Source organism: Ricinus communis, chromosome 9 (assembly GCF_019578655.1).
Source record: "Ricinus communis isolate WT05 ecotype wild-type chromosome 9, ASM1957865v1, whole genome shotgun sequence".
NCBI classification, from domain to species: domain Eukaryota; kingdom Viridiplantae; phylum Streptophyta; class Magnoliopsida; order Malpighiales; family Euphorbiaceae; genus Ricinus; species Ricinus communis.
Window position 1 is genome coordinate 19,116,923 of NC_063264.1, and position 11,775 is coordinate 19,128,697.

At 39.7% G+C, this 11,775-nt stretch overlaps 1 non-coding gene across 1 annotated transcript; it reads right to left on the bottom strand.

Moving 5' to 3' along the window:
• Positions 1–430: 430 nt before the first annotated feature.
• Positions 431–537, bottom strand: LOC112535023. Its single transcript, XR_003079229.2, has one exon. It is a non-coding gene; the product is annotated as a small nucleolar RNA R71 (small nucleolar RNA).
• Between the last annotated feature and the right edge of the window lie 11,238 nt (positions 538–11,775).

Here is an 11,775-nt window from a genome sequence, read left to right on the forward strand (position 1 = left end):
GTTTGAAGCCATTGTGAATAGACCAGCAAGGATGGGGGACAACAATCGGGCTGCGGATGAAGCCAGAACTATGTACGAGTTTGCTAGATCTTTTCTTGAGGGGACACAGACGAGTATATTGCAACCACCTGTGGCAGCCAACAATTTTGAAATGAAGCCAAATGTGATACAGATGGTGCAAAACAGTGAATAATTTGGGGGACTACCGAGCAAGGACCCAAACGCTCACATCACCTACTTCTTAAAGATCTGTGACACCTTCAAGATAAATGGAACAACTGATGATGCCATTCGGTTGAGGCTGTTTCCTTTCTCTCTGAGGGACAGAGCGAAAAGATGGTTGCAGTCGCTCCTAACCAACACTATCACGATATGGAGATCATTGGATGAGAAATTTCTCTACAAGTACTCTCCTACAGCTAAGACTGCTAAATTAAGGAATGACATTTCTTGTTTTATGTAAATGGAAGATGAGAGCATGTATGATGCCTGGGAGAGATACAAGGACTTGTTGAGATGTTGTCCACACCACGGTCTACCAGTCTGGATGCAGGTTCAGACATTTTATAGTGGTTTGGACCTTGCTACTAGACAAATGGTTGATGCAGCAGCAGAAGGGGCGCTGAACAGTAAGACGCCCAAGAAGGCTCAGAACTTAATAGAAAAGATGGCCATGAACAATTATCAGTGGCAGTCTTCTAAGAGTCGACTAGTGAGGCAGGGAGTGGTCAATCATTTGGACTCCACAACAGCCTTGGCAGCTCAAGTGAAGCTTTTGACCAAGAAGTTAGACCAGCTTCAGATGCTGGTTCATGCAGCCCAAATCAGCTGCGAGTTTTGTCTGTAATGCTGGAGGTATGTTTGCTTCGAGTACTAATTCTTCATCTTCTATTGTTTCTGCTGACATTAAACATGTAGACTACATGGTAATGCACCTAGACAGTAGAACAACACATACAACCCTGGCTGGCTTAATCATCCAAATTTCGGGTGGAGAAATAACAACGCCCAGGGTCCACCAGGCTTTTAGAGACTACATCAACAGCCACCACAACAATAGTAGCAAGCTATACCATCATAGCTCCCTCCACCAGCCAAGAAGAAATCTAACTTAGAGGAGCTGATGATGAAGTTTTTCACGTCGACTAAGACGAGATTCCAGCAAACAGACAATGCTCTTAGAAATCAGCAGGCGTCCATCCAGAATTTAGAGAGTCAAATTGGGCAGATTTCTAAGATGTTGTCTGAGAGGGCACAAGGATCGCTCCCCAGCACAACAGAGTCAAACGAGCATTGCAAAGCTGTCACCTTGCGATCAGGTAAGCAATTATCTAGCTCTCTACCATTAGCTGATGATGATGATGTTTTCATGTAGGATAAGCCAGCTAGGAAGGAGCCAGAGCCTCAGACAATGGAAGAAGAAAAGGTGGAAGACAGGTAGAAGAGCCTTGTGAGAGAGTACCAGCCACCAGTCCCCTACCCTACTCGACTTAAGCAGGAGAAGGTTGATAAGCAGTTTGGTAATTTTCTTGATCTGCATATTAACCTACCTTTTGTTGAAGCTATTTCGCAGATGCCGAAGTATGCAAAGTTCTTAAAAAAAATCTTGAGTAACAAAAGGAAGCTAGAGGATTTAGGACTAGTAACTCTGAATGACGAGTGTTTGACTATTCTTCAGAACAAGCTGCCACTCAAAAGGAGAGATCCAGGGAGTTTTATTGTTCCCTGTATCATTGGCGATTTACCTATTAGTGGTGCATTAGCTGATTTAGGAGCTAGTATAAATTTGATGCCCACTAGTCTATTTGATAAGTTAGGTTTGAGTGAACTTAAGCCCACTAGGATGAGCATTCAGTTAGCTGATAGGACTGTTAAGATTCCTAGGAGAATTATTGAAGATGTGCTTGTTAAGGTAAATAAGTTTATTTTTCCTGTGGATTTTGTAGTTATGGATATGGAAGGTGAGAGTACTGTGCCTTTGATCCTAGGTAGACCCTTTCTTACAACATCTAGGGCTGTAATAGATGTTTGTGATGGAAAGCTTTAACTTAGGGTAGACGATGAGACCATTACGTTCGACCTAGCTACTACTATGAGACACTCTTTATACCATGATGATGTTGGGTTTTCTATTGATATTCTGGATGATTTGGTTGAGTCTCATTTATAGGAAATATTGCTTGATGATCCTTTGCAGGTAGCTTTGCAAGGACAGGAGGAGGAGCTATCCAACGAGCAAGTGTTGGAGCAGCTGTCCAACGAGCAAGTGTTGGAGCAGCTCGCTAGTTTGTTGGCTACTGAGCCTAGCTGTTCTACTGATCCTTTTCTTTCTCTTGACAGGTCAGAAGTGCAGAAAGTGAAGTCTTCTTCCGAGGACCCCCCAGCCTTAGAATTGAAGGAGCTACCTAAGCACTTAAGCTATGGATTCTTGGATGAGGAAGAAAAGTTGGAGGTGATTATTGCAGCAGATTTGACACCTGATGAGTAAGCAAAAACTCTAGATGCACTAAAGAGGTATAAGAAGGACTTTGCCTACAAGATTGCTGATTTTCCCGGGATCAACCCTAGTCTCTGTTCTCACAAGATTCTTATAGAGGATAGCCATAGAGTAGTAGTTCAGCCACAGAGGCGGCTTAACCTGAACATGAGAGAAGTAGTAAAAAAGGAGGTAATTAAGCTCCTTGAAGTAGGATTGATTTATCCTATTTCTGACAGTTCTTGTATGAGCCCTGTGCAGGTTGTACCGAAGAAAGGAGGCAACACAGTAATTCACAATGAGCAGGATGAGCTGATACCTACACGGATGGTTATGGGATTCCGAGTTTGCATTAATTACAGGAGGCTTAATGATGCAACTCGAAAGGATCACTTCCCTCTTCCTTTCATTGATCAGATGTTAGAAAGATTGGCAGGACATATGTTTTACTGTTTCCTTGATGTTTTTCAGGATATTTTCAGATCCCAGTTACACCTGAAGACTAAGAGAAGACAACTTTCACCTGCCTCTACGGGATATTTGCTTATAGACGGATGCCTTTTGGTTTATGCAATGCGCCAGCTACTTTTTAGTGGTGTATGATGGCCATTTTTTATAATATGATTGAGGAGTCGATGGAGGTATTTATGGATGACTTTTCTATTTTTGGTAATTCATTTTCTCATTGTTTGGCAAATCTAGAACGCATGTTAGCTAGGTGCATTGAGGCTAACTTTATGCTAAATTAGGAAAAGTGTCATTTTATGGTGAGAGAGGGAATTGGTTTAGGGCATCAGATTTCACATGGAGGGATGGAAGTCGATACAGCTAAAATAGAAATAATATCTAAGCGACCACCCCCCCAGTTCTGTTAAGGCTGTTAGGAGTTCTTTAGGCCATGCTGAGTTCTATAGAAGATTTATTAGAAATTTCTCTGAAATTGCTAGGCCTCTTACTCAATTACTAGTTAAGGATGCACCTTTCATTTTTTGTGATGTGTGTTTGTCTTCTTTTGAGTTATTAAAGAAACTTTTGACCACAGCTCCTATAATGGCTTCGCCTGATTGGGGGCTGCCCTTTGAACTATTGTGCGATGCTAATGATTATGCAGTTGGAGTTGTACTTGGACAGAGGTTTGATAAAAAGTTCCAACCTATTTACTATGCTAGCAATTCCTTAACAAGAGCCGGATTAAGAATTAACAAAGTTTAATACAGGCAGATTAAACCTTAATGCTAATTTAAAAATCAATCATTAGGAAGAGATTCCAACCTTAGGTTATTAGGTTTAGGAATTCAGTTATCGAGAGAGAGAAACCGAATTCAATTAAGAATTCATCGACGGGTAGCATAATTGGATTCATCAATCCTTTATCTTTTGTTTGATTACCAACTAGTTTAGGTTCCCTTTGCGTTTGCCTTCTTGTCTTGGTTATTTCATTTATCCATTCATTCCTGCATCTCTCTTAGAATTTAGCTTGTAGCTATTAGTTAGTTTAGAAATTATTCATCATTCATCTTAGGTTAATATAACAAAGAACAAAGAAGTAACTCTAGGCTTTCACTTTCCCGAGGAATACGACCTTGATACTCGCCATTAGTGCTAGACTGCATCGATAGGTACACTGCCTTAGATTGTAGCTAACATATTTAGCCTATCAAGTTTTTAGCGCCATTGCCGGGGAATGTTTGAAACCTAGAGTGAAATTTGCTATTTGTTAATTTAGCCATTTTTATTTTATTTTATTTCTATTTTTTATGTATATATTTATTTAGTTAAGTTTATGATTCAGGTAGTGAATAATAAGGAGGTTCAATGTTAAATTCAAACTCTTTGTATGATGCGTTGGAAAATGGGATTAAGAACCAAGAGAGTGCTAAAAATTGGGATACCCATGCATCTTTAGAAGGTCGAGTGGAATCGTTTTGCAGGGCTACCGATGAACTCTCCACTCCTATCCTTTCATCTCAAGTTTTTTGTGAATTTTGTTATGGTTTAAATTTGAGTAATGATTGTCCATTGTATAGTGATGTTGCTCATTGTTCTTATAACTATGAACAGGTGAATTATACGGGAAGTTGGCCAAATGACTTGATGGATGCTACTTGTGTTAGCTACAATCTAAGGCAGTGTACCTATCGATGCAGTCTAGCACTAATGGCGAGTATCAAGGTCGTATTCCTCGGGAAAGCGAAAGCCCAGAGTTACTTCTTTGTTCTTTGTTATATTAACCTAAAATGGATGATGAATAAATTCTAAACTAACTATTAACTACGAGCTAAGTTCTAAGGGAGATGCAGGAGTAATTGATAAGTGAAATAATCAAGACAAGAAGACAAACCCAAAGGGAATCTAAACTAGTTGGCAATCAAATAAAAGATAAAGGATCGGTGAGTCTAATTATGCTACCCGTGGACGAATTCTTAACCGAATTCGGTTTCTCTCTCTCGATAACCGAATTCCTAAACCTAATAACCTAAAGTTGGAATCTCTTCCTAACGATTGATTCTTAAATTAGCATTAAGCTTTAATCCGCCTCTATTAAGCTTTATTAATTCTTAATCCGGCTAGTTAATTATCCTTATGTCTAAGCGATTATTAACCAGTTCTTGTTATTCAAAGTTCCAATTGCCAAACGAATTTCTCAATCTCATAAAGCAATCTAAACATCATAATTCACAACGTCTCATGAATAATGCATAATCTTATTAACACTGAAAACAAGAAGAATACAAAACCAACTCAAACAATCCAACAATATAATATCAAACCAACATAGCAAAGAAATCCCAATGGATTTAATCAATTTAGCTAAACATGTTCATGTTTAAAACAATCTAGGAAATCAATTACAATGAAAGAATAATGAAAATAAAACATGTACACCCTTTTCTCTCGAATTGGATGAACAGCTCCAAATCTAGATCTACACTTTGATTAATCTCCCAAACTGCCTCTTGAATTGCTCCACTACTGTTTTGCACTCGGAATCTTACGATTCCGGGATTCTTACTCACTGCAACTCTCTTTCGCACTCAGTATTGTGCAGAAACCGAACCAGCCACTAGGGCTCAATGTCACTCTTTTTTCCCTCCCTTCTTTTCTAAGAATAATGAATTTTTCTTATATATTTAACTCAGCACGGCCGTGGTCAAGGCCGTCTTTGGTCGACGGCCGAATCCATGCCGGCCGAACCGTGGATCTCACGAAGTAGGGTTTCACCACGGCCGTGTTTCTCCCCGTGTTGGCTACCACAGGCCGTGTTGCTCCCCGTGTTATCCACCACGGGCCGTGCTGAAGGCCGTGGTGGCTACGGAAACCGTGCCCAAACTATTGTTTTGAAGACCAAGTTTTGATGGTTGGTCACAGCCAGAGTTTAGGCCGTGATGGTCAGCACGGCCTTGACTCAGGCCGTGATGGTTAGCACGGCCTTGACTCAGGCCGTGCTCAATGTGTGCAACGCGGGCTCTTGTCCGATCTTGATGAATTCTCGTCCGTTTCTGCACGTATTGATCTATAATTGCTTAAACACCGATGATGGTCCTATAAATGTTCCTGAAATGCAAAAGAACATAAAACACGGGTGATCTGGGAATAAAAGCACAATAATTGCTAAGAACATACGCAATAATATGCAAGCAAATATGTGTAAAACTATGCTCATCATGACTCGTATGGAAGCACCTACAATCAAGAGTGGAGCACTCATTCACCTTTTGGATGGAGCTTAGATGGCCCAGAACCACCAGAATATCAACAACCACATCAGCAGCCTAATCTTGCACCTTCAACTCAAGATGAAGAGTTAGTGTCAGAGGAGCTGATGACGAGGTTCATTATAAGTCTTGATGATAGATTCCAACAAACAGAGAGGGTACTTGAAAGTCAACAAGCCTCCATTAAGAACATAGAGCATCAAGTAGGCTTGATCTTCAAGTTACTAGCTGAAGAGCAATTGGGAACTCCATCAAACGCTACTGAATCCGAGAAACACTTGAACGCCGTCACTTTGCGTTCAGGTGAGAATTTTTCTGGTTTATCTACTATGTTTGACAATGATGCTTCTATGCAGGACGATTTCTTGAACATGGAGATGGAACCAGAAAAGGAAGAGGTGAACATGATTCCTTTGAAAGACTATCAACAAGAACGTACAGTTGATGATGTTGAGTTGCAGTTAGAGGAACTTTTGGTGGATTTTCCACAAGTCCCTTCGATGATGGAAGATGAGCATGAGTTATCCAATGAAGAAGTCTTGAAGGAGCTCGAGTTTCTTCTAGCAAGTGAACCAAGCCAAGGACTAGAGAAAACCATCGACGTTCCTGAAGAAATTGCCCAACCGTCGATCCTTCCAATTAGTGAAACTTCAGCTTTCAAATTGGAAGAGCCCCTAGAGCATCATGACTACGTGCAATTATACGAGGAGCGAGTTTTGCCCATCATACTGGCAGCTTGTTTGATAGTCGGGAAGAGGAATTTGACGATTAGTCCTCTAAGCGGATACTTGAAGCCATTTGCTTGGAAGAAGGATGGATGGTTGTCGATCACGCCCAGTTGCCTTTCACCCTGAGTCCAGCTAAGAAGACTCATCATATCAAAAAGAAGCGCTTTTGGGAGGCACCCCAATTTTTATCTTTAATTTCTAATATTTTAACCTTTTGTTTTGAAACATTTTATTAGTTTTAGTTTTCATATTTTGTTTAATTTTTGTTTCAGTTTCGATTTTATTTCTTTATTTTATTATTTTTAGATTCTACCGAGGAGGCACTGAATTTCCACAACATCAGCCTCGATGGATGATCAGGGCAGTCCCCTAGATCTTTTTATTTTTCTGCATTTATTTACTTTATTTTTCATACATGTTATGCACTTGGATTGTATTGCCTTTGTTCTCTTAGTTGAGCATCCCATGCGGGGTTTCTACAATATTTTACATTGAGGACAGTGTGTTTTTCAAGTGTGGGGTGGTTGTGGGTAAACCTTATAATCCTACTCTCTCATATGATTCTTAGATATATCTAAAATTGCTATCACTAGGTGTTGTGTATTGTTAGAATGTTAGAACACTGTGTTTTTATGCACTTGAGTATGCTATTTTTGAGCTGATTGATGACTTGATTTATAGAATTGTAGTTACTTTTCTTTGTTGTTCATTGTCCTTGGAAAACAATTGATGGTGTTTTACTCATCAACCCTGCCGGGTTAAACTGGTGTTATTTAATTATTTTTCAAATTGTCGAATTTTAACTTAGAACATTGATAATGTCATATGCATGTGTTTCTTAAGTAATAATTCAATTAATGATGTTGTGAAACAATTGCACCTAATACCACAACTCAAAGTGAGATTTTGAGCCTGTTGAGCATTCATTATACTTATGCTCTTTATATTTCTTGTTTGAGTGTGCATTGTACTTGACTTTGCTTTGTAATGCGTGTTGAAGTTACATGAATATTGTGAATACCATGAGATGATTTGGGCGATTTAGGATTCACCACATTTGACCAAAAGCCTATCACCTTATGTTTCCATTAGTTAGCCAGTTTTGAGCCTTAACCTTTTCTTCATAATCTATACCTATACACTTAAATTATACCATTCTTTACATTTATCTTTCCTTTACCCTTATGCTGGAATCTCTTTCTGTGATTTGTTCAACTTTATTTGGGATTAAAATGCCAGTTGCTATGTTGGTAAATTCACTAAATCTTTTTTATATTTTAAATGCTCCCTTTGATCCAATTTGTATTTGTTATTCTTTATGTTTATTCGAGTTGTATGCAGCGGTCGCTAATAAGCTGCTAGTTCAAAAAAAAAAGAAGAAAAAATATATATAATAAACAAGATTCTTTAATTATTTATCTCTTTATTGGATTTAGAGCATTTGCGAGCGTTATTTTATGAAGTAGGGATTTTAGTGAATGATTCTTTTTGTGATCTTAGGCATTTAATCCTTTGAGCATATACTATTGTTTACCACACGAATTCCAGCATTTTCACTTCTGTCCAAATCTTTGTACCTTTACCTTAGCCCCATTATAACCTTGGTAAAGACCCTTTGATTTTGGTATTTACTTGTTCACAGTAGCGAAGATATGATTTATGAGCAAGCTTATGGTGAGCGGGTCTTGTGCATTTGTTTTGAGGGATTTGTTATTCACCTAATATACACTTTGAGCGACTTGACTGATCCCACTGAGGCACTGGTTCGTGATGTTTGTATTGAGTTGTCATTTAAGTTATTCATGCATTAATATTATTTCCATTCTCTGTTAATGATTTGCAATTTGATTTAGGATTGAGTATCCTTTGAGATGTGTCAGATACTATCTGTTGTGGACTAGGGGCATAAACTGTAAGGAATTGCTAACTTCAGTTTTATGACGTGAGTTGTTAATTGCTTGAGGACAAGCAATAGCTTCAGTGTGGGGTAATTTGATGTGCATAGTTTTACACATATTTGCTTGCATATTATTGCGTATGTTCTTAGCAATTATTGTGCTTTTATTTCCAGATCACCCGTGTTTTATCTTCTTTTGCATTTCAGGAGCATTTATAGGACCGTCATCGGTGTTTAAGCAATTATAGATCAATACGTGCAGAAACGGACGAGAATTATCAAGATCGGACAAGAGCCCACGTTGCACACATTAAGCACGGCCTGAGTCAAGGCCGTGCTGACCATCATGGCCTGGACTATGGCCGTGACCAGCCATCGAAACTTGGTCTTCAAAACAATGGTTTGAGCACGGTTTCCGTAGCCACCACGGCCTCCAGCACGGCCAGTGGTGGCTAGCACGGGGGGTAACACGACCGTGGTGAAACCCTAGTTAGTGAGATCCATAGTTTCATAGCCAAAGACGGCTGAACTCCAACAGAAATTGACTGCAAGACTACTGACCACTACTGCTGAATTAAATATATAAGGAAAAAGAGAAAAAAGAGGGAGGAGGAGTGACATAGAGCCCTGGCGGCTGGTTCAGTTTCTGCACAGTATTGAGTGCGAGAGAGAGTTGTAGGGAGGAAGAATCCCGGAATTGCAAGGTTCCGAGTGCAAAACAGTAGTGGAGCAACTCAAGAGGCAATTTGGGAGATTAATCAAAGTGTAGATCCAGATTTGGAGCTGTTCATCCAATTCGAGAGAAAAGGGTGTACATGTTTTTTTTCATTATTTTTTCATTGTAATTGATTTCCTAGATTGTTTTGAACATGAACATGTTTAGCTAGACTGATTAAATCCATTGGGATTTCTTTACTATGTTGGCTTAATATTATATTATTGGATTGTTTGAGTTAGTTTTGTATTCTTCTTGCTTTCAGTATTAATAAGATAGCATTATTCATGAGACGTTGTAAATTATGGTGTTTAGATTGCTTTGTGTGATTGAGAAGTTCATTTGGCAATTGGAATTTTGAATAGCAAGAACTGGTTAATAATCACTTAGAGATAAGGATAATTAACTAGCCGGATTAAGAATTAACAAAGCTTAATAGAGGCGGATTAAAGCTTAATGCTAATTTAAGAATCAATCGTTAGGAAGAGATTCCAACTTTAGGTTATTAGGTTTAGGAATTCGGTTATCTCGAGAGAGAAACCGAATTCAGTTAAGAATTCATCCACGGGTAGCATAATTGGATTCATCAATCCTTTATCTTTTATTTGATTACCAACTAGTTTAGGTTCCCTTTAGGTTTGCCTTCTTGTCTTGGTTATTTCATTTATCCATTCATTCCTGCATCTCCCTTAGAACTTAGCTTGTAGCTATTAGTTAGTTTAGAAATTATTCATCATTCATCTTAGGTTAATATAACAAAGAACAAAGAAGTAACTTTGGGCTTTCACTTTCCCGAGGAATACGACCTTGATACTCGCCATTAGTGCTAGACTGCATCGATAGGTACACTGCCTTAGATTGTAGCTAACACATTTAGCCTATCAGGCCCTTAAGACTTGTAATTTTTTTGTTGATTCTGCAGGTAAGGGAAGACAGTGGCAACTGGGTGAATTGGATGAATGGCGTCAACAGGCATATGAAAACTCCTCAATTTACAAGGCTAAGACAAAGAAGTGGCATGATCAGAGGCTCAAAGATCCCAAGGAGTTTCAGAGTGGAGATAGAGTATTGCTATATAACTCACGTCTTTGGTTGTTTCTAGGGAAGCTCAAGAGTCGATGGTCGGGGCCATTTGTGGTTAAGAAAGTTTTCGCATATGGCGCAGTCAAGCTTCATCATCCCGAGAAGGGTGATTTCAAGGTCAATGGACATAGGCTCAAGGTGTATCACGGAAACTCGTTGGAGATTGAGCAGCGGGTTAACATGATTTTGTACCTGCAACGATGATCCATATCGAGTATAGCTAAATGACTCAAGAACCAAAAAGAAGCGCCCTTGGGAGGCATTCCCATTTTAGTTTTATATTTTTCGGTTTACTTTTATGTTATCAATCATTTGCATGCTTGATGATCTTTAGAACACTTACTTTATATATTAAACGCAATTGTATGAACTTAGGGTTTGAGTAATTTAAGTCGGACTTTTGGTAATTGGTGAAGAGGGACTTCCCCGTTTGATTTATTTACTTGATTTACAGCCTAAATGTGTGTGTATATTTGTTAAAGGCGACTCGAGATGGCGAAGGAAAGCCCGGACTTCACCTGTCCACCACGGTTTCCGTGGGCATCACGGGCTGTAACACCAGGCCGTGCTGATCAGCACGGCAGGAGTCATGCCCATGATGAAAATGCACATATAGAATTTGGGAAAACGGCCATCCACCACGGCTTTCGAGGCCACCACAGGCTGCCTCACCAGGCCGTGTCGGTCACCACGCCCGTGCCCCAGCCCGTGATAAAGATGCACGTAAAGCACAAGGTAAATTCAACCGTCCACCACGACTTTTGAAGGCACCACGGGCAGCAACACTAGGGCGTGCTGACCAGCACGACCATGCCCTCATCCGTGACGGATGGGCACCAGAATGAGGCTTTAGGGTTCCGCACGGGCCGAGTCCTGGCCGTGCTGACCAGCATGGCCTTACCCTCGGCTGTGCTGACCAGCATGGCCTTACCCTCGCCCGTGCTGACCCCGTGACTATAAAAGCAGGCCTTTTCAAAATTTTCCTATCTTTTCCTCTCTAAGCTCCAAGGTGTTGTTTTCTTCCTAGTCTTTGATTTTTCTTACCTGTCACGGCAACTTCAAGTAAGTCTCTTTGCCTTTTGCTTTTATTTAATTAAAATTGATTTTTCTTTTATGCATTTTTTTTTATTTAGGACATTTTGATATGTTTTGGTAGTTTG